This window comes from Eumetopias jubatus, unplaced genomic scaffold (genome assembly GCF_037043125.1).
Source record: "Eumetopias jubatus isolate StellerSeaLion01/CBP00866 unplaced genomic scaffold, mEumJub1_p1.0 scaffold_11, whole genome shotgun sequence".
Taxonomy (NCBI): domain Eukaryota; kingdom Metazoa; phylum Chordata; class Mammalia; order Carnivora; family Otariidae; genus Eumetopias; species Eumetopias jubatus.
In genome coordinates this window covers 117,178,565-117,201,923 of record NW_028274817.1, presented here as the reverse complement: position 1 = coordinate 117,201,923, position 23,359 = coordinate 117,178,565, and the positions used below count along the sequence as shown (strand labels likewise).

The 23,359-nt window shown below is 45.7% G+C and overlaps 1 pseudogene; it reads left to right on the top strand.

Moving 5' to 3' along the window:
• The first annotated feature begins 5,548 nt into the window (after window positions 1-5,548).
• On the top strand, window positions 5,549-6,520 carry LOC114218050 (aldo-keto reductase family 1 member B10 pseudogene; annotated as a pseudogene).
• The last annotated feature ends 16,839 nt before the right edge of the window (window positions 6,521-23,359 follow it).

Genomic DNA, 23,359 nt, shown 5'->3' with positions numbered 1-23,359 from the left:
TGGCTTTGAGGTAAACACAGGGTTTCTCCACAGCTCTTCTCGAAGTCCTATGGAGAAAGGTGGTTCTTAGCAATAAGCGGCTTCCTGAAACACAAGAGCCTGGGGAGATTTCTTTCTGCTGTCTTCCAGGAGCAGGGGGCTCAGGTAGAGTTCAGTACTGTTGTTGGAGAGAAGGGGCAGGATATATTTTTTCCTGGCAAATCCTTTTGTACTTTTGAATTATACCCCAAAATAAATAGAAAGTTTTTAGGGGCGCCTGGGTGGCTCAGTCGGCTAAGCGTTGGACCCTTGGTTTCTGCTCAGGTCCTGATCTCAGGGTGGTAAGATCTAGCCCCACATCGGGCTCCACGCTCAGCAGGGAGTCTGCTTGAGATTCCCTCTCTCCCTCTCCCCCTCCCATTTGTGTGCCCTCTCTTTCTCTCTCTTTAAAAATCTTCATGTAAAATTTAAAAATCTTCAAATAGAAGACCATGAATTCCGGAAACCCCTTTTCAGAGTTCTTCCGAAATGGTTCTGGATGTAGAAGGAGGTCTTGGGCTGTGTTTGCAGAAGCTTGGGTGGAAGTGCCGTGAGGCCAGCAATGTCGCCAGGGTTTTGATGACTGGGTTCCGAGTTTCGCTCGTGCAGACAGGCAGGGAACCGTGTGGGTCCGGCCAACCACCCTGCAGAACCCGCCTCTACCTCTCTGGCTTTCAGTGCCCAGGCAGACCTTATGTTCCGTTCCCACAGATATGCTGCTCCTGAACCCCCCCCACCCCCCCGCTTCGACAAACTCGAACAGATCATGAAATGGGAGATGGACTGTAGCCCAAGTATATGTGAAAATGGGGCGGGGCGGGGAGTGGCATTCATATTCTCAAGGGATTTTGTGAGGCGCTGTGGCCTCTGTCACACGGAGCCCTTGTGAAGGGCTGACAGGATGAGGTGGCGGAGTTGGGGGATTTTCTCCACCACCGGGGCCTGCTTTTGTCTAGTAGACCTTTTCGGCTTCAGCCAGGACCTTCTGCTCCGTCTTACTCCGGCTGAGGCCTTGGCTGTCCTCGGGCCTCAGGCGGTGGTCCCGCATCCCGAAGTGCAGGCCCGAGCAGGACTCCTGTCGCACGGAGTGCACGTTAGCTTGACCTGCCTCTTCTGAGTGCCAGCAACCTGAGGGCCGTTGCCACGTTCACCCGTTCAATTCTCTTCCTAGCTAACAGGGTTCTTTTATTGAAGAGAAACTGACCACAGAAAAGTTAGGCAACGTGAAATCCTCTCAGGAAATGAACTATATGTAGCCTCCTAAATAGTTCACTGCAGTAAATGGGGGTTGATCAGGACGGGGCTGGAGGGGACTGCTGGTGACCTCCACTCCCGACTCTACCTCAGATGGACATGGTGGATTCTTGAACAGAAAGGCCTGAGAGAAACCCCAGCCTTGGCTTAGGCCAGCCATCTGCATATCCCCTTCAGGCCTTCAGCTGTACGGTGGAGACACCCCCCCCCCCTCACTGCCACCGCCCCGGGGACCTGGGGCCTAGCATGTGTCCTCTGAAATCCATCACTGCGCTGGTGCTGAGGCCATCCCTCCTTTGTGGTAGCACCTGCCAATTACCCAAGTTCAGGGGGGAAACCGAGGCCGCCTGTGGCTGGGAGACACAACTTTCCTCTACTGGTGGACTTAGGCTCCAACACTTCCCAGCACCTTGGCCAAAACTTCTTTAGTCTGCACAGTAGCTAGGATCCTTCTGCCATCATACCTTCCTGCTCTCCTTTGCTGGGGTCAGACATGCAGCAAGGGCTGATGCTACAGCCTTCCCCTAGCATCAACCCTATTTCTCCTGTAGGATTTCCCTTGGTCAGATCCTTGCACATCTGACCTCCTCTTGGTAGATGGCCTGTGGAGGACCTACACTAACCCATGGTTCTCTCCAGATTCCTGCTTCTTCTGTTGGCTAGCTTGATTGTTGACCTTGGGCCTCCTTGTCTCATGGCCCGGGACCCTGCTGGACATTTCCTGCCAGCCTTATTAGGAAGGTTACTTTGTCCTATTCAGGTGATCTCTCGTTCCCGATTATAGTAAGTCTTACTTACTCCTGTGATGTCTGTCTGTGGAGTACACAGCCTTTGATGACTGTGTCAAGATTCAGATTCGGACGTCCCTAATTGTGACAACACACATTTAAGAAATTCCAGCAAATTGCATTTCTCCTTTGCTAGTCTGGAATCCCTGGTGGACCTGGGCATGTCTTTTGTCTCTGAACTGCAGAATTTAGGGACATTCTGGCCTTTGTCCCTCTAAGTTGCACTGAAGTTGAGGGTTAAAGCCCCAGGGCTGTTGGTACAGGAGAGCAACTTCTAGATTAAAAATGACCCAAAAAGTTTCCCCAGGCACAGAAGTCACTGACTCCATGATAATTCAGGTGTCTTTCATTCAAATATACCCACAGACTCTTACTAAATCTCTTAGCACTCCTTGTGGGGCTACACAATCACGGGTCCTATCATTTCAGTTCATGGCAGATTGTTCTGTTGGAATGGAATTTTGCCACATCAAATATTGAATAATATTAGTGGAAAACACTTTGAGCTCAACACTGGTGTTTATTTTGGGAAAATGAATCCTCTCTATCTAGGAAATGGTAACAGTATTATCTCCAGGGAGGGTTTTTGAGGGACTGGAGGCCGGGGGCCACGGGGAGGCTGAGTTCTCACTTAATGTTCATGAATGTTTTCAATTACTTTGTACTGAGGAAGTAATACACTGTTTCTAAGTTTTAAAACAACAAACAATGAACTCCGAGAAACCCACTAAACCACGAAAACGGTACTCCTTGGACTGCATAGATACTTAGCATTTAATCAACGAGGTAACACTCTGGTTGGCCTGCTGCCATCAAAGCCGGATGGCGATGGTCCGGACGGCTCGTCTCCTCCAATGACATTCTTTTTGTAACGTAGAGTCTGATTCTCATTTTGCCTTCACTCGCTCATTTGCTCCTGGGAGGAGGGATTACTTGGACACCCGCCCCCGCTTGGTTACCAATGATGGTCAGCTTTCAGTTTTTTTTTTGTTTTTTTTAAGATCTATTTGAGAGAAACAGCAGGGGCAGTGGGAGAGGGACAAGCGGACTCGGCAGCCCAACGCAGGGCTCGATCCCAGGAACCTGAGACCATGACCTGAGCCAAAATCAGGAGTCGAACTTTTAACACACTGAGCCACGCAGACGCCCCAAAGATAGTCTTTAAAGCGTTCCTATGTATGTATAGGCACAGAAGTACCTCAAAGAGAAAGTAACTCTAACATTACAGTGTTCTTCCTACTTAAAAACATGAGGAATATTTTGCCTTTTTAGAGCTGATGGCTTTTTAAGGCTGGGCGGCGGGGGCGGGGGGGGGGAGCTGCTAACAGAGGTACAACATTTCCAAATCAACATATGGAAAATATTATAGACCAAGAAGTGAAAGAGTCCTGAATTACATCCAGAAGATCTCCCTGGTTGTAATTACAAACACTTAGGAAATCTCTGATGTATAAATGCAGTAAGATGAAGCCCTCAGCTCTTGGCCAGAAGCGAGCAAAGATTTTTTTTAAATTCTGAAGCCAATGATTTATATTTATAACACTTCCAAGCCGAAACTAGCATTCTCATTACATTTATTCATGAAAATGATAAATGGGCCATTTCCTGATGAATGAGCAGATTTCCTACCATTCATTGGAAAAATCAGTACAAAAGGGGGAAAATGTCACTTAGCAAGGCATCTATATTCCTTTTCTTTCTGGACAACTGAAAATGACATGAGAAATGAGTGTCTTGTGACTGTTTAAGTTAGACCTCTCAGGGCCCCCAAAAGGAGGGGCTGAGATAAGGCAAAGCCTAGAAGCACTAAATTACTGTTGAACTTTCTGAACTGAGGCGCAGAGCAAGTCCTGTGAGGTTGGCATGGAGCTGGTCTGGAACACTAACCTAGCCCTTGGAACAATGGAAGCAGGGCCGAGGAGGTTGCCAGTCCATGGTAATGTGATAGGAACTGCTGCTGTCAGACACAAGGCTTCAGCAGAGTTAAAAACAGCAGCTGTCCAAGTTGCAAGCTGAATTACACTCGGTCCTGGTAAAATGAGTCCCCTTTGCAAACCTGCCATTCCTCACTGTTTTACAGTGCTGCTCTTGTATTTCAGCTTTCGCACTGCCCTGTCTCTCAGAACTCATTCTTTCCCACAATTCTCCGTCTCAGATTCTCTTCTCACAATTCATCCTCTCCCACAATGCCTTGCTCTCCCGTGATTCCCAGGCTCTCCTACAGTTTGTTTTCCTTTACAATTCTGTTCTCATTTTCTCCCCCAATTCTCATCAACTACCCCAATTTTTATTCCCCCAGGAATTTTTTCACTAAGTTTCTATTCTCTCAGTTCTTCCCACAGGTCTCCCTGCCACTCCCACAATTTTCAACATTCTAATTTCCATCTGCCTCATTATTATACCTGCTGACAATTTATGCTAAAATAATTTTATATTCTCTTTAGCAATTCTTTCATATTCCACAGCTCCCACAAGCCTCCTGTAACTATATGCATCTCCTATAATTCTCTATTCTCTTCCACAATTTTTGGTATTATAATTGTCATCTCCCTCACAATTCTCCATGGTCTGTCAATTTTCTTTTCTTTCTTTCTTTCTTTTTTTTTTTAAGATTTTATTTATTTGAGACAGAGAGAATGAGAGAGAGAGAGAGAGAGAGCCCATGAGAGGGGGGAGGGTCAGAGGGAGAAGCAGACTCCCTGCCGAGCAGGGAGCCCAACGTGGGACTCGATCCAGGGACTCCAGGATCATGACCTGAGCCGAAGCGAGTTGCTTAACCAACTGAGCCACCCAGGTGCCCAATTTTATTTTCTTTCTGATAATTTACCACTTTTACATTTCTTTTACACACAGCTCCCCTCGCCTCCCATAATGCCCCCCACCAGACACGCTGCTGAGCCTAGAGCCCGACATTGGGTGCCATCCCATGACCCTGAGATCTTGACTTGAGCCAGAATTGGGAGTCAGATGCTTAACTGACTGAGCCACCCAGGCGCTCCTGAAGTTGGAGTATATATCTTACTAAGCTACTTGCCTCTGTATCAGTGCTAGGAACAATGCCGCCTACACACAGTTGCCAGCTCACACTGTTCTGTGATGAGAAAAGGAGCCTGTGCCAAAAGGGAAAGCAATTTTCTTCATCAAGAAAGTTGCTATGAAAAAGAAGTTCATACTAACTAAATACTGCTGAGTAACATCAGATTTACATTCTAGTACAAGCTTCTTAACCCACTTTGGCGTGGCAGTTGAGTGCCTCTGCCCTTCACTTACAATCTAGACCCTGTTGTATAAAGAAGCAGTTGCTGAGTCAGTAAGCAGGTACTGAAGAGTTACAGGAATGAATGAATTTTGGAAAACACCCTTCATTTAACAGTACTGCCAGAGCATCTGTAACATGCCAGGTCCTGTGTTAAGTGTTGGGAATAGAAAAGTGAAAACCCTGGACAAAGTCCCTGCTTGAGGGCCAGTGCCCTTAACCACGGCCCGGTATGTCTACCGGCTTGCTCAGAAATGTTTCCGCAACAGCCACGGCCACCCTGGTGGAGCCCGATACCAAAGCTGAGATGTCTATTGTGGGCCTGGGCACCTGGAAGTCTCCTCCAGGCAAAGTCAAGGAGCCTGTGAAGGTGGCCATTGAGGCAGGATATCATCACATTGTGCCTATGTCTATCAAGGATTAAGAATGAGGTGGGAAAAGCCATCCAAGAGAAGGTCGTGAAGCAGGAGGACCTCTTCATCGTTAGCAAGTTAGGACCCACCTTTGAGAGAATCTTAGTGAAGGAAGCCGATCCGAAGACTGCCAAGAATCTGAAACAGGACTATGTGGACATCTATCTTATTCACTGGTCACAGGGATTACAACCTGCGAAGGAATTTTCCCCCCGAAGATCATAAAGGCAATGACCTCACCAGTAAACTAACATTCTTGGGTGCCTGGGAGGCCACGGAGGAGCTGGTGGGTGAGGGGCTGGTGAGAGCCTTGGCAGTCTTCCACCACTTCCAGATCAAAAAGCTCTTGAACAAACCTAGGTTGAAATGCAAACAAGTGACTGACCAGATCGAGTGTCCGCCTTGCCTCACAGGAAAAAATGGATCCAGGACACCCATTTCAAGGGCATCGCTGTCACAACTTAAAGCCTTCTGGGCTCTGCCCGAAAGACTTTGGACCAAGCCAGAGGATCTTCACCTCTGGAGGATCCCAAAATTCAGGTGATAGGTATGAAGTACAAAAAACCCACAGCCCAGGGTCTGATCCAATTCCATATCCAGAGGACTAGAGTTGCGATCCTCAGGTTTGTCACTGATATGCATTGTTGAGAACTTTGAGGCCTTTGACTTTAAATGGATTAATGATGAGGCGTTGGTGACCATACTTAGTTAGCTTCAACAGGAACTGGAGGGCCTGGACTGTGGATTGTGTGTCTCATTTGGAGGATTATCCCTTTAATGCAGGTTACTGAGGCTGAATCTCCTGACAAGATTACCTGACACATTCTCGCTTCACTTTACTGTGGTGTAACTCTCTACCAGAGTCCTGTTTCAGCCAAGTTAATCTGCAATCAGGGAGCCTGTCCCTGCTGTAGGCCCGAATCTAGGCAGCTTTGTATCTCGATCAGTGTGCTCAACTACGAGCCGATTATCACAGGGGGATATGACTGTGGTGTTTTTTGCCTTTTTTTGTTTTTTGTTTTTTGGTTTTTGTTTTTGTTTTTGTAATAATTATTTGATCTGATCACCAGGGAACTCTGCTAATGAAGATTAAAAAGAAGTAAAAGACTAATAGTGCAAAAAAATTAGTCCCTCCTCTTGTGGAATTTACCTTCTAGTAAATCAAACAACCAATGAACGATCCAGTACACAAACATAATTTCAAAGTGTGAGACACCCCATGAAGAAAGAGAAATAGGTGCTGTGACAGAGATTGAGGGGTAGGGCCGCCTCTCGGGGTGTGGTGTGGGGAGAGGCAGGTTTGCATCTCTTGGGAGTTTGTTAGAAATGCAGAATCTCAGGGATGCCTGGGTGGCTCAGTCGGTTAAGCGTCTGCCTTCCACTCAGGTCATGATCCCAGGGTCCTGGGATCGAGCCCCGCATCGGGCTCCTTGCTCGGCGGGGAACCTGCTTCTCCCTCTGCCTGCCACGCCCCCTGCTTGTGTGCACTTGCTCTCTTTCTCTCTCTCCCCCTCTCTCTGACAAATAAAATCTTAAAAAAAAAATAATAATCTCAGCCTCACACCACTGTCCCCCGCTCCCTTCCTGAACCCACTGAGTCCAAGTCTGCTTTGTAACAGATCTGTGTGCACAGTACAAATTGAGAGCTTTGGAGACAGCCTCAGATGTGGTTGTCAGGAAAGACCTCTCCGAGGAGGTGACGTTTGAGCTGAGACCTGAATGGTGAGAGGGACCCAGCCTTGTAAAGTTCAGGACAAAGAGTGGTCCTGACGGTGGGAACAGCAGAGGAAATCTTTCTGCGATCGGAATGAACAGGAAGACCAGCGGGGCCTGCAGAGTGTAGCCTGAATGGATGAAGCACTTTCCTAAGACACAGCCAGGCCCCACTGCCCCCACACCCCCCTGCTTATGGTTCCGGGTTCCTTGTTCATCAGGGCCCACCTTCTGTCCTCAGAGGCACCATGTGTCTATATCATGTCTGTATCAAGGGCCAGGGCTGCCTCACTCATTGATATAAATGCTATAAATTATGTATTGCCAGAGGTTATTCTGTTTAATAGTTTCACTTGATCTTAGCCAAAAGGCCGAGAAGCGATCTGTTTAATAGTTTCAATAGTATAACAACTTCAGGGGGTCTACTATTGCTAGTCAATAAATTGTATATTTTTTGTTTGTTTTTTAATGATAATTTGAGTCTTTTCTCAAACTCCTAAAAAGAAAATTAATTTTGACTCATGTTACCATTCAAAGAATGCCCTAAAATTGTGGATAACTACCTTTTAATTTGGATCAGCCCCAACTTATTATCTGAACCCCAGTTCTATGCTTCCAGATGTACACAGGACATCACCCATTGAATGTTTCTCTGACTTACAGCTGATACTATTTAAGACTAGACTCTGTATTTCTCTTATAGATGTGATGCCTTTTTTTTTAACTGCTTGATTTTCTGTGGAAGGTTCCCAAATGAAAACCTTAGAATGATCGTTGCCTCTTAGACTTCAGCGTGAGAAGTGTTTTGTGTTTCTCCAGAAGTAAAATGCAGCCAAGGGGCCTGGCTCAGTCAGCAGAGGATGTGACTGTTGATCTTGGGGTTGTGATTTCAAGCCCCACATGGGGTGTAGAGATTATAAATAAATAAAAACTTTCATAAAAAATGCAGAAAAAATTCAACAGGTCTAAACTCAGGATGACATCTTTACAACACAGAAAGTGTGGGTTGCTGTCAAAACCCATACTTTATTTCAAACACCAGTCCAACCTCCATCAGCTCCAATCTCCACCCGGCAAAAACAAAACAAAACAAAACAAAACAAAACACAAAACAAACTGGGGATTCTGGAGAGGAGGGGGGTGGGGGATGGGTTAGCCTGGTGATGGGTACTAAAGAGGGCACGTTCTGCGTGGAGCACTGGGTGTTATGCACAAACAATGAATCGTGGAACACTACATCAAAAACTAGTGATGTAATGTATGGTGATTAACATAACAATAAAAATTTAAAGAAAAAACAAAACCAAAAAACAAAAAAAACCTTTAAACTCCCTAAAGTCTAGCACTATAACCTTCCTGCCGCTAGGTTTCCCTCCAAATAAAGCTTCTTTCTGGAAATTTAAATGCCAAAGGCTCCTATTAGCTGCTGAGAGCCGCTTAACTGATTGAGTTTTGAATGTCAACATGTATAATGCTCAGAGGCCCATATTTGAAAAACCTTTATATTCTTTGTTTCCTATACAACTGACCAGAACACTTGAGTCATTTTAATAGGACTTTCCTTTTTCTTCTATATTAAGGACAGAGTGTTTACTAAAAATGACCATCCTCTATTCTAGCTGAACAGTGGGAAATGCATTTTGACAGAAAATAAAACGTTGTGATCCCTGAGGAGGCCCTCACACCCAAAATGTTTATCACCCAGTTACAAGTTTGGAACTTTCACTTTGGATCAGCTACTGTGTTCTGGGTTTGAGGACTTTCCACAGATAAGTGGTTTTGGTGTTTCCCATAACTTAATTCCCCCAAAACTCAGACCAAATGCCATGCTTATTCAGTTAAGCTTCAGTTCCCGGAATATTTTTGTGTTCTGTTTCAAGTTGAGAAAAACATGTATGTGTATTTAGAATGGCTTCCTTAAATCTTTGGAAAGCCCTTCCAGTTTGCAGTTTAATATTTAAAAGTTTCAAATTTCACCAAACAGTGACGAATTTGGCCCCATAACTTCACTTTGCAGGGGACTTAGGTCTCTCCCAACTCTTATTTCAAGAGAGAGAGACTTGTCATAGCTGTGGACAAAATAGTTTTCTGATTGCACATCAACGTTGGTCTGCTAAGACATGGATGTCTATTGGATGTCTATTGGATGTCCAATGTGTGCTTGCTTTGGCAGCACATATACTAAAATTGGAAAGACATGGACGTGTGATGGCAGAAATAAAAGCATGTATAAATATGACTGGGTGGGGTCACCGGGTGATCTTCCTTCGACAGCAGGGATCAGAAAACTATGGTCCATGGTCCACATCCTGCCCACAGTCTGTTTTTGTACATTCTGGGAACTAAGAATGGTTTTTACATTTTTTTTTAAGATTATTTTATTTGAGAAAGCATGAGCAGGGTGAGGGGAAGAAGGAGAAGCAGACTCCCCGCTGAGCAGGGAGCCCGATGCAGGGCTCAATCCTGGGACTCCGGGATCATGACCTGAGCCGAAGGCAGATGCTCAACCAACTGAGTCACCCAGGTGCCCTGGTTTTCACATTTTTAAATGGTTGAAAAACAAAAGAATATTTCTCAATACCTAAAAATTACATAAAACTGAAATTTCAAGGTCCATAAATAAAGTTTTATTGGCATAGGGCCACATTCATTCATTCACTTATGTATCCCCTAGGGTTGCTTTTGTTCTACAACTGCAGAGTTGAGTAGTTACGACAAAGACCATGTGAACTGCAAAGCCTAAATTATTTATTCTTTGGTCCTTTGCCACAAGTTTGCCAACCCCTACTCCACAGGATCATCTTTCCATTACTCTTCTCTGTCTTTGGACTTCTGTGGCCAGGGCCCTGGGTTGTCTCCCTCTCAGAAGGTAGAAGCAGCACGGCCCTCTTGGAGGTTAAGTTGTATAGGTCTGCAGTAGCCTAGATCTTGAGCAAAAAAGAGTTCCTGGGGATTATATATATCTTAGGCCAGAGTAGGAGTAGTACTAGCCAGTGGTGAGGAGACAGAGCACAGATATTTGCCTGAGAGGCTTAGAGTACCCCATTTCTCTCCAGACACTTGCCGGGGTGAGGGATTGGGGTGGGGTGGGGCAGTCAAGGGAGGTAGAGGTTTGGAGATTTGTGATGCTGTTCATCTTTGTGGAGCACAATCAGCCTAGCTGAGCCCATGGGTGATGATAAACAGAACCTCTCTGGACCAATCTATATCATCAGGGTGGGTTTAGCCACCCTGTCATGGAAAGCCCACATGAGCTGAAGGCTGTGCAGCAGACCCCTTCAGCTTTGTGGTGTTGGGCAATACTGTGGAATATGGAGTGGGCGGTGAGACAGGAGGATGTGCAGAATCTATTTCTCTAGCCCAGATGCGTCTAGATTCTCCAGCTTTCAGAGAGAACACTTTCCAAGTGACCAAAGCCCTCCGCCTCCTCGAATGATAGCGTCCTGTCTTCCCAGATCCCTTCCCAGTGCGTTGGAGTTTGGGAGTCGTGAAAGATCTGTGCCGGCCATGTCTCCAGAACTGGCATTGAGTTTCCAGAAGAGTGGTTTCCACTCTGAAGACCATCACACTTGCTCACAGATACTGTTTGGGGGTGGGAGGAAGAAGGTGCAGAGGAAAATATGGCTGTTGGACATGGAAGTATAATCGATAGGATTAAAAATAAATTAATCTGTAAAGAGGAAATTAATACGAGTTACGCTGGAAAGTAAACTGGTGGTAGAAAAGTCTCCCCTCCTGACCATTAATATGCCCCCCCCGATAACCTGAAAATAACTTTATTTGTATTTACCAGGCTGCCAGGAGTTGATCCTGATTTCTTTGCTTAACCACAAGGTGATTTGTGCAAGGTTCTGGATCTCTTCAGACCTCAGTTTCCTGATGAGGACAGTGAGGATAAGAGTCCTTATGTCACCGGCCCTTCTGATGGTCACAACGCACAAGTGTACGCCAAGGGCTTAGAGAGAGTCTGGCGCATGGTGGGAGCTCATATGGTTGCTGTTGTTATTCCTCAATTGTCTTTCTCCTTCCTTTAAACCCATTTCCAGACTTACTTGCCGTCTTACCCTCACTCCTTCTGAAGCCATTGCCCTTATTTAACCAAGTGGTACGTTAATACAGTGAATCACCCCGGGGGCTTTTCAAGAAACACCAATACCAGGAAGCCAGCGATCCACCTCCAGCCAACTTAATCAGAATCTCTAGAGATAAGTCCTAGGGCCTAACTCCTACTTTTGGTGGAGTTTGCCAGACGGTTCTAATGGACAGGCACCTGCTGTAACTATAAGCTGGATTCCTCTCCCTGAGCCCCCTGGAAATGCACTGGAAAGCCTTCAGGGGCCTGCCTGCCCAGCCCCATGGCCTTTTTCCCATCATCCTTGATCTCGAATTTGTCGACATAACGGAATGCTTTCTTGAAAGTTTCCCTTTCATTTTGATGTTCTTTCCTTCCCTGGTCTTTCCTGTTCCACCTTCTTCAGTACTCCCCTTCCTCTGCTGCCCTCCTAGATGTGGCTGTTCTGGGAAAGACACTCTGGCATCGTGAGCCCTAGTTCTGACCTCTCTTGTAAGCCTGTGACTTGCACCTCTAGCCACCCGTTAGATGCCCTAGCGGTCCCTCCAAATTTAACCCGGCCCGTCTCATGATCAGAACCTTGGTTCTGCCATTTATTGATCACGTATCCTCTCTCTGCCTCAGATTCTCTACCTGTAAAATGGAGCTAACAGCAGGGCTTACTTCTTAGGGTTGCTGTGAGGAATGAAGATTACATTCGCTAATTCAGGGAAAAGGTTTAGACGTGTCCCTGGCCCATAGGACTCCGCAAATGGGAGCTGCTGTTGCTGTTTGTTGTGCTGTTAATGTGATGCCATTAACCCTGTCACAGTGCCCTGCACGTCCCGCCTCAGCACCACCAGCCCTATCTGTGAGCCCCGCACATGGCCAGCTTGCTGTGCATGAAAGTCATTGGAGTCCATGCCTTAAGTTCATGTAATGTTATCCTCATTAACCTGGGCACCAGAGAGGTTGAGTGATTTGGCCAAGGCTACACAGCTGGTAAGATGCATGGCCAAAATTTGAGCCCAAGTTAGATTTCAAAGCCCATACTTTTTCTACTATAATATGAAGATGATGGAAAACTTAATATGATGGGGGCACCTGGGTAGCTCAGTCTGCTGAGCACCTGCCTTTGGCTCAGGTCATGATCCCGGGGTCCTGGGATCTAGCCCTGTGTCAGGCTCCCTGCTCCGTGGAGAGCCTGCTTCTCCCTCTCCCTCTGCCCCTCCCCTCCACTTGTGCTCTCTCTCTTACACACTCTTTCTCAAATAAGCAAGTAAAATCTTTTAAAAGATTAATATAATTCAATATAGTTAGCTTTTTTTGGTAACTCAAACCTAAGGGGGACCGACCATCCCAGTTTGCCCTGAACTGAGGGTTTTCCTAGGACGGGGGATTTTCAGCGCTAAACCAAGAAGTCCCAGGCAAACAGACAAATTGGTCACTCCATATAATCAAACCCAAGCCTTCCCCACACACCTCCAAAGAAAGTAACCTTGGTCTAAATCACCTACAAAATGCCTTGACTTTGTCCACAAAGATAAAATGGTAGTGGGTTATTGTGATTCACAATAAGAAATATACATTTGGTCTTCCATCCCAGTTCCTGGCACAGAGCTCCGAAGACCTTTAGAATTTCCTTTGTGATGAGAGCAATAAAAAGTGTCTTTTGTTATGTTAATGAAGTGACTTTGGGAAAACTTTTAAGGATGGGGGCTGGTTGCCAGGGGAACCAAGCAAGTGAGGAGAGGATTGGAACTTTCAGTCCCACCCCCTGATCTCTGGGGAGGGGAGAGAGGCCGGAGATTGAGTTCAGTCAGCAATGGTCAATGATTTCATCAATTGAGACTACGTAGCAGAGCCTCCATAAAAACCCAAGAGGACAGGGGTTGGAGAGCTTCTGGGTTGGTGAGCACATCTGGTTGCATGAGTGACACACTCAGCATAGAAGCTCCATACCCTTTCCCCATGCCTTGTCCTGTGCATCTCTTCCATCTGGCTGGTCCATGGTTATATCCTTTTCTCATGCAGTGGTGATCTAGTAAGGAAACTATTTCTGAGCTCTGTGGGCGGCTCTAGCAAGTTAAACCCAAGGGAAGGGATCATCGAAACCTCCAATCTATAGCTTGTTGGTCAGAAGCACAGGTGATAACCTGGACTTGGGACTGGGGCCTGACGTTGGTGGGGGTCTTGTAAGACTGAGCCCTTAACCTGTGTAACCGGATGTTATCTCTGGGTAGATAGTGTCAGAGTCGAATGGAATTTGTGGGACACTTTGGTCAGTGTCCTTGGAGAACTGAGTGAAGGGTTTGGCCATATTGGAAAAAAACACATGGGATGTAGTTAGAATAACAGCTAGCCCTATGTTGTTAGTCATTTTTAGCTTCTCTGGTGAGAAATCAGTCTTCTCCTGTCTTGCCATTTAATTTTTTAATAGCCCTTCCCATTCAACATAGATGGTCCCAATATATTCATTTTTTAATTAAAATTTATTTTTTTAAAAGATTTTATTTATTTGACAGAGAGAGAGGGAACACAAGCAGGGGGAGTTGGGGAGGGAGACGCAGGCTTCCCACGGAGCCGGGAGCCCGATGTGGGGCTCGATCCCAGGACCCTGGGATGATGACCTGAGCCAAAGGCAGATGCCTAATGACTGAGCCACACAGGTGCCCCTAAAATTTATTTTTTTAAAGATTTTATTTTTAAGTAAACTCTATACCCAACGTAGGGCGCAAACTCACAATGCTGAGATCAAGAGTCCTATGCTTCACAGACTGGGCCAGCCAGGTGCTCCTTAAATTTATTTCTATTTGAGTGAATTTGGGTGGGGGAGATACTTTGTTTTGTTCAAATTTAAGAACTCCTTTGGAGATAAATGGAAATAAATTGTGATTTAAAAAAAAAACAAAAAACATGGGCGCCTGGGTGGCTCAGTCGGTTAAGCGACTGCCTTCGGCTCAGGTCATGATCCCGGAGTCCCGGGATCGAGTCCCGCATCGGGCTCCCTGCTCAGGGGGGAGTCTGCTTCTCCCTCTGACCCTCTTCCCTCTCGTGCTTTCTATCTCTCATTCTCTCTCTCTCAAATAAATAAATAAAATCTTTAAAAAAAATAATTAAAAAAAAAACAAAAAACAAACTGGTTTGGAAATCCCAGTTGATGAAAGTAATGAAGACTAGAGCAACAGCAACTGGGAATGTTCTAGTTATCAAACCAGTGCCCCACAAATAAAGAGAACCAATATTTTATTTTATTTATTTTATTTATTTTAAGATTTTATTTATTTATTTGAGAGAGAGAATGAGATAGAGAGAGAGAGCATGAGAGGGGGGAGGGTCCGAGAGAGAAGCAGACTCCCTGCTGAGCAGGGAGCCCGATGCGGGACTCGATCCTGGGACTCCAGGATCATGACCTGAGCCGAAGGCAGTTGCTCAACCAACTGAGCCACCCAGGTGCCCGAGAACCAATATTTTAAACGTATTTTTTCTATATATGTTCATATTAGTTTTCAAATATTTAAGCTCTATTATCATTTAACTCTGATTTGAGATTAAGATTAATTGAAGGAAAATTTTCAAAAAAGGTAAAACCACAACTCTGATAAAAATGTAAGATGAACACATGACTACATGATTAAAGATTTGATTTAACTCATCCCTGTGGGAACTAGTACGATACTACAGTTAGTTCGAAGGAGAAACCAAAGAACAGACATACATAGCTCAGGAAGGTTGAAATGAACTTGTAGATGGAGGCAAACTGGCCTCTTCCACCATGGGGGAGGGGAGTCTCTTGACCCTCCGGGGCACAGGATGTACACATCTATAGATATAAATGATTTTGCAGGGGCGCCTGGGTGGCTCAGTCCTTAAGCAGTTGCCTTCAGCTCAGGTCATGATCCCAGGGTCCTGGGATCGAGCCCCGCATCGGGCTCCCTGCTCAGTACGAAGCCTGCTTCTCCCTCTCCCGCTCGTGCTCTCTCAAATAAATAAACAAAATCTTAAAAAAAAGAAGTAGGTGCAGTTTAAATAAATGCTATGTGGAGCTAAACATGGACCATGGACTTCACTAAAATCTCCATTTTTGCTTTTCTGTGATTATAAAGCCAAATTAGAAAAAGGGCCTATGTATGTAACAGGATGTTCAACTTAAAAAGAAAAAACTACAACAAAAAGCAAAAGTTACATCTACTTACTTGTTCATTATTTATTTTCCCTCATAAGGAAGTTCTGAGAGCAGGAATTTTCTCTTGTTCTCCCTCTTTTTTTTTTTTTTTAAGATTTTATTTATTTACTTGTCAGAGAGCGTGCACACAAGCAGGGGAAGCGAAGCTGCAGGCAGAGGAAGAGGGAGAAGCAGAGTCCCTGCTGAGCAAGGAGCCCAACGAGGGGCTCGATCCCAGGACCCTGGGATCATGACCTGAGCTGAAGGCAGACACTTAACCGACTGAGCCACCCAGGCATCCCATCTCTGCTCTGTTCTATAGATAGGTGCTGGGGAAACCTTTTGAATGAAAGAGCAAAGAAAATCAACTTTTTAAAAAGTAAGCTTCAAGCACAAACATTTCCATCAGACCCATGTTGTACTTTTAATTCCTGAATATATACAATCATCTACAATGTTTTAGTAATTAGCTTAATAGAGCCTGGTAGCAACCATGGGGTATCTTTCATAATATGAAGATTATTTAACATCAATAAAATTTTAATACATATTTTTCTGTTTAGCAAAGGTATCTATGAAATATATCGTAATTATCATACTGCATTTCTAACATAAGCACAGTTATATATGTCTCTGGCATCCAAGCAGTATCAGGAATTTGACAAAAGAAGGAATACTAGGATTTATATACATCATAAATCTGTCATTTAGGGAATTTATAGTGCACTTTGTTATAGTGAGAACAAATTTTAAAAGATGCATTTTCTTTATTTTCACACCATACAAATATTATACCACACCAAAAACACCACGTTTGTAAGTTCAGTAAAATGAAGGGAATGGGGCCACGCAATGAATTTAGGGTTAGATTTATGGGTTTTATCCCCTTGGTTATAGTCAGATGAGGATAAAAAGAATTGTACCAAAATGGCCACTTACCATCTAAAGGACACCAAAGTACCTCACTGTTTTGAAATTGGCCATGGAGAACCTCAGAGCTCATATATATACTATAGAATTTATGTTAAATGGACTTCAAAGGAGATCCCCAAAGTTCAGATGGAAATTGTTTCTACTAGAACGAACATAGGTGTCGTGTTGGGGGTTTCCCCAGAGGCAAGGCGGTGAATGCATGTAGGTTATTTGGAAGGTGATCCCAGGAAATATTAGCAAGGGAATGGGGAAGTGAGATGGGGAGGAGAAGGAAGCCAGTAAAGAGTAAATAATCAAGCCAGTTTCCATGCTAGGCATGTGGAGCTCCATCCCCCTGGGGAGCACGGGGAGACCGTGTAGAGTTCTCCCTAGCAAGAGATGAGGTAGCTGGGGTGTTGAGCCACCAAATCCCTGTCCATCACTAGTTGAGCGGTCCTCAGTGACTGAAAAGCTCTCCGATGAAGAGTGGCAGGTGTTCAAGGTAAGCAGCCTTTGGCGATCAGTGGAGAGGGCCAGAAAGCTAGGGGTGACTTCCTGGTAGCATCTGTTACAATAGATTTTGAAAGTTCAACTGATGAAATTGTGTCTTTCCGTTCTTGGTGCATTTCCTTTTCCCGATGAAAATCAACTGGGGTAGCCGACTCCAGGCTGGAACTCCCTGTCCGTGTTTTCTTGTCTGTAAAGCGGGAGGCCTGGACCACATGATCTCGAGCACTTCTTCTATCTTAAGGTTCTATGTCTGGTGCAAATGGACCTCTTCTTTTCTTTGCTTGAAAGGGTCAGTGCGGGCTGGCCAGACTGAGCAAAAGGTAGGAGGTGGAATGTAATACTGTTTTAGTCAGGACTTCTCTGCATACAAGAGATAAAAACTATCTCAAGTGCCAAGAAAGTATATTAGAAGGATCCAGGGACTCCTAGAGATGGGGAGCAGCAGGTAGATCCAGGTCTTAAAGGAACAGAAGAATCTTCAAACTAGAGTTATAGAGGGATATTGATGTGATACAGACAGGGATAAAGAAACAGACATATAGATGATATAGTTGTAGTTATAGAAATAGAGATGTAAATATATAGAGATATTGTGATAGATCTAGGGACACAGATAACTATAGACACAGAGATCTAATTATACATACAGTGATAGAGGTATAGTAATAGAGTTCCAGACACGTAGATACAGTATTAGATAGTTGTGGAAATAGAGAGAGAAATAACTAACCCTACACAGATGCAGAGTGATAGGCATATACCTAGAGATGGAGAGACATAGGCAGGCATGGATATAGTTACAGTTGTAGAGATGTACTGGGATATAGGGTCATAGATGTGTAGCTGTCTAGCTGCGATATAGATTGTGTATTGATACAGACGTGGGTATGGGGATGTGGGGATGTGGATATGGGTACACATATAAGATGCCGATAAAGATTGATAGGGGACCAGCTGGTCCCTGAGCTTCTGCTCCCTTTGCACTCAGTAGTCTTGTTGCTCCTTCTCCTGCTTCCCCGCCAGTCCCCTGCCCTAACTTCAGCTTGGACACGGCTTGTCCCACTGCCACTCTCCAGCCTCTACTGCTGACTAACGACCTTAGTGTCCCAGTTCCACAGTCCTGGGGAGGAAAAGCATGGCTTTGATATCCACCCTGGTCCAATCAGCTATGGCCAAGTACTGGTGAGTCACAGGGCACAAACTTGACTACTAAGCCTACCACGTTAGTCGGATTGTAGCATCTAGTTTTAAAATTTGGGGAGGGTGGGGCGCCTGGGTGGCTCAGTCAGTTAAGCGTGTGACTCTTGATTTTGGCTCAGGTCATGATCTCAGGGTCGTGAGATGGAGCTCCACGTTGGGCTCCACACTCAGCACGGAGTCTGCTTGAGATTCTCTCCCTCTGCCCCTCCCCCTGCTGGCTCGCTGTCTCTAAAATAAAAAGAATAAAATCTTTTAAAAAATAAAAGTTGCGGAGGGAATCATAAGATGTCCAAGCACCCTAAAATATGCCTACTTATTACTCCTAAGGAGTGCTAGCGGCATAGTTCTGTACTTAGCATGAGGACGCTTGGACGGCCAATGAGTCAAAGAAAGTGGTATCACACACAGTGTGATATTAGTTTCAGGTGTACAAGATAGTGATTGACCAATCCTATACATTACTCCGTGCTCCAGGCAAAGACAATTTTCAACATTTCCTCTTTTGTAAAAATCTTGCCATCTCAAAATTGTTTTAGAAAACAGTTTATGGGGGCACCTGGGTGGCTCAGTCGGTTAAGCGTCTGCCTTCGGCTCAGGTCATGATCCCAGGGTCTTGGGATCGAGCCCCGCATCGGGCTCCCTGCTCCGCGGGAAGCCTGCTTCTCCCTCTCCCACTCCCCCTGCTTGTGTTCCCTCTCTCGCTGTGTCTCTCTCTTCCAAATAAATAAATAGAATCTTAAAAAAAAAAAAAGGAAAACAGTTCATGAAAGTAGGGGATAATCCAGGAGCAGCATTTATATGTATAGAACCCAAAGAATTTAATCTTCTTCCTTGTTTCCACAGCACCCCAAAATACTTCTGTTAAGACTTAAACCATTAATTCTAATATATTTACATGTCTGTCACCCAGGGCAAGGGATTATCTCTTGTTCGTCTTTACATCCCAACTGGACACCGTGTCCAGCCCATGATTGGCAAGAGGACAATCAATGTTTGTTAAGGGAATAAGTCTGTAAACGATATGAGAACTTTTTGCAAATAGGGCGAGAGAAAAGAGGAAGAGAAAGAAAAGCAGTATTTGTTTTAGGAAATTTTGCTACTTTTATTCTCAAAAAAAAAAAACAATCACAAATATAGTTCCAGTTTTACAGTCCACAGCACATTTCTCAACCAAGCTTTCCCAAGTCAAGTTGGAGTGACTTTGAGTAAGTGTCTGTTCTTTTAAGGCCCACGTAAATGGAGGTGCCTGACTTTCGCTCTCAGAAGTCACTGTATAGCATTTCTTTCTTTTTTTTTAAACTTTTTTTTTTTTTTTTTTTTGACAGAGAGAGACACAGCAAGAGAGGGAACACAAGCAGGGGGAGTGGGAGAGGGAGAAGCAGGCTTCCCGCCGAGCAGGGAGCCCGATGTGGGGCTCGATTCCAGGACCTTGGGATCACGACCTGAGCCGAAGGCAGGCGCTTAACGACTGAGCCACCCAGGCGCCCCTGTATGCCATTTCTTTAGGACAAAACAAATAGACAAGCCTTGCAGGGGTATGTCAAGTTATTACATTCAATTGTGAACAGGAAAATAGCAAAGGATATTTACACATGGAACAGGAAGGAAGTATACAGGGTGGACTCCAGCTGTATCTACCCCCAAGAAAGACAAAAAGAAAAGCCCTCGATGACTGAGTGCCTTAAGTTGCAAACATGTATTTAGTCAAAGTCAAGGGCGCTAACATTCACACAGTGAAATTTCATTCCCAGGCAAGGATATTTTTCTATGTAGTAGTGACATTTATTATTTTTTTTAAAGATTTTTATTTATTTATCAGAGAGAGAGCGCGAGCACACAAGCAGGGGAAGCGGCAGGTAGAGGCAGAAGCAAGTTCCCCGCTGAGCAGGGAGCCCGATGCGGGGCTCGATCCCAGGACCCTGGGATCATGACCTGAGCCGAAGGCAGACGCTTAACCGACTGGGCCACCCAGGCGTCCCGTAGCAGTGACATTTAAAGGGTTACAGATCATAGATTCAGTCACTTAAAAATCAGACGAAAGCCATGCTCATCCTCACTGACATATTTAAAATATTCATTGTTTCTGGTGGTGAACTGACCTTACCCCACCCCCACCAGGCCAGGAATCCCCGCTATGAAGAGTGAAGTCTGGCAGCCAAATTAACCACCAATGAATTCTGACTCCCAAATCCATGTTCTTTCCATTCCATGGATAGATGACCATAGATGAGGCGTAACTGCTCTAAACTTCACATGCCTCATCTGTAAAATGGCACGATAAGATCTACCTTGTTGTCGAGAGTCAGTAATTCCTCTTATATAATAATCACTCCACAAATAGCAATTTCTCTTCACTTACCAAGTCGGAGGTCCTACGAGCTGGCAAAATTTGAGGGAAAATGAATCTGTTATTTTTTTTCTCTTTTAATCTCACCTTCACTTTTTTCTCCTCAAGAGGTGTGGTCCATTATGTTGAAGGTCAGACGTTCTAAGAACCACGTGTTAGCTGGCCAGCCCAGGTCTCCAGGGAGGAAAAAGCTAGCGACTGTCCCGTGGACACGTTTCTACCATGTGGGCCGCACAGGGCCTGGCACTTCGTAGGTTCCAGATAAACATTTGAGCAAAAATGGAGGGACAGGCCAAAGAAGGAAGGAAGGAGAGGTGGGGCAAAGGAAGGGAAGGAAGACTGAAAGTGGTTGGGATTTTTCTTCTACCATCGAGCTCCAAGGACAGGGTCCTCAACAGGCACAGGATGAAGAAAAGCAGTGTATACCCAAAGACACACCTTCCCATACAGAATGTAGCCGTGTCTGCATTGAGAATCTTACATGTCTTCGTTGACTTCTTTCATGGAATAAGAAATGGAAAGAAAAACAGACTGGGAAAACCCATTCACTTCTAGAACACGTTGCTACAATTAGAAGATGAATTAAGAAGTGCCATCTTCCTCTTCAGTAGGAATGGTGATCAAGAAAACGTGAAGTTTGGGGCACCTGGGTGGCACAGTCAGTTAAGTGGCCAACTCTTGATTGATTTCTGCTCAGGTCATGATCTCAGGGTTCTGGGATCGAGCCCTGTGGTGGGGTGGCCTCTGCACTCAGTGGGGAGTCTGCTTGAGGTCTGCCCCTCCCCCCATTCATGCATGCTCCTGCTCTCTAAGATAAATCTTCAAAAAAAAAAAAAGAAAATGTGAAGTTTGAGGGGAGGGCCATGTGATGGAAACAGACATGAACTCATCCTGTATGTGGCCTTGGGCAAGGCACTTCACACACTGGAGCTGTTTTTCCATTTGTAAAATGTTGGAGTCGGTCCCAATCAATGGTTCTCAATCTTGGTTTGCCATTAGAACCACCAGGGAAGTTTCTACGTGTCCTCATGCTCAAGCCATTGTTCATACATTGGAAACTCTGGAGGTGGGCTTGGGGCACCAGTAGTTTCAAAACTTCCCAGATGATCTCAATGTGCAGCTGAACTTGAGAACTACTCGTCCAGGTGATCTCGAGTCTCTCACTACCCTAAGAGGTTCTCAGACAAGCAGCATAGGCATCACCTGGGATCTTGTTTGTAATCAGGACTCAGGCCTTACTCCAGAGCTCCACAATCAGAATCTGCATTTTAACAAGATGTCCAGCTAATTTGTGCTGACCTTAAAGTCTGAAAAGTCTGGCTTAGCCACTCTTGCAGCCAGCTCTTTCATCTAATGATGCTTTGCTTCTGGTGCTGCTATTTCAATATAATTTTGGATCTCAGAGCCAGGCACAATGTAAGTACTGAAAGTTCTATACGTGTGTTACGGGTATATATTCCGAAGGCACAAAAATATCCCGTCACACCTGTACCACGCGGGGGGGGGGGGGAGGGGGGCTCTGTGAAAATAGATTGAAAACAAAAGTAGCGCCATGAAAGGTGTGGATGATTTTATGAGATTCTGATCAAAGATTGCTTTTTCCTTTGTAGAATGCAGTGAGGCCCCCTAAAGAGCCCTGCTCTTCAAAGTCAGCAACACCAGTGTGATTATTAAAAACACCTGCCTCTGCATGGCCGTTTGGATCCAGTGTCTTCTCACCTGGCCACACATCACTTCCAGGCTCCTCCTCTGTTCCCCATGCGACCTGACGGCACCTTTGTCCACAGCTCCCCTCAGGAGATATTAAGTGGTTAGGCCGAGGAGAATTTGACCACTCTGGAAGTTTCCTGTTGTAACGCTCATCCCCTCCGTTAAGCCTACAGAAGAGAAGTCCGCTCTGATAAAAGCAAAAAACAGAAACCTCATCGACTTGATAACTCAGGGCTAAGAAGGCAGGATGGCCCCCACGTGTTAGGCTACTCATGTTTTATTAGGACTTTTTGGAGTAATGGTTTATCTGGAGGAGGGAGTCATTTGGATCAGCATGTTTAGGGAGGAAAAACTCCTACCTGCTGATTTAATTCCGTTTCTAGACATGAGGTAGCCACCAACGTGGTGCCCTGCCCAAACTCCCTTGGGCCTTCCCATTCTAGTGGGACTTCAACAGTCAGCATCTACAAGGTTGCCCAGGACTTGGTGACCTTCCAGCTCTAGCAGCCCGTGATTTGCAGTTTGTGGAAGAACACCTAGCAGAGTATGATGAGAACCTAAACAAAAGTGGTATAGAAGTGTTCTGAACCAGCATTCTTGGTTCCTGCTTTGACTTAACCAGATTCTGAAATCCGAGCGCAGGTATCACCGAAACTTGTCGCAAAACAGCAGTCTGAAACAGATGGCGCGACGTGGTGACTCTGACCAGAGTGAAGTGCACTGAGTCTGGGGGAAGTTTCTCTGGTGAGCCGAGAGCGCGGAGGAGGATGCGCGGGTCGTGCCGGAGGCGGGTCCCAGCCAGATGTGCGCCGTCCGCCCCGCCCTCCCCTCGCGCGCCGGGCCCCGCCGCACCGGGAGAGGCGCCCCCGCCGCCCGCTGGGACAGCGCCCGGGAGGAGCGGAGGCCCCGAGCAGCCGAGGAGAGCGGAGGCGGCCGGCCCGCAGCGCCCCGGGGCCCGCGCCCTCCCGACAGGGGGCTCAGGAGGAGCAGCGGGAAGCGGCGGAGGGAGGCCCCGCGCGAAG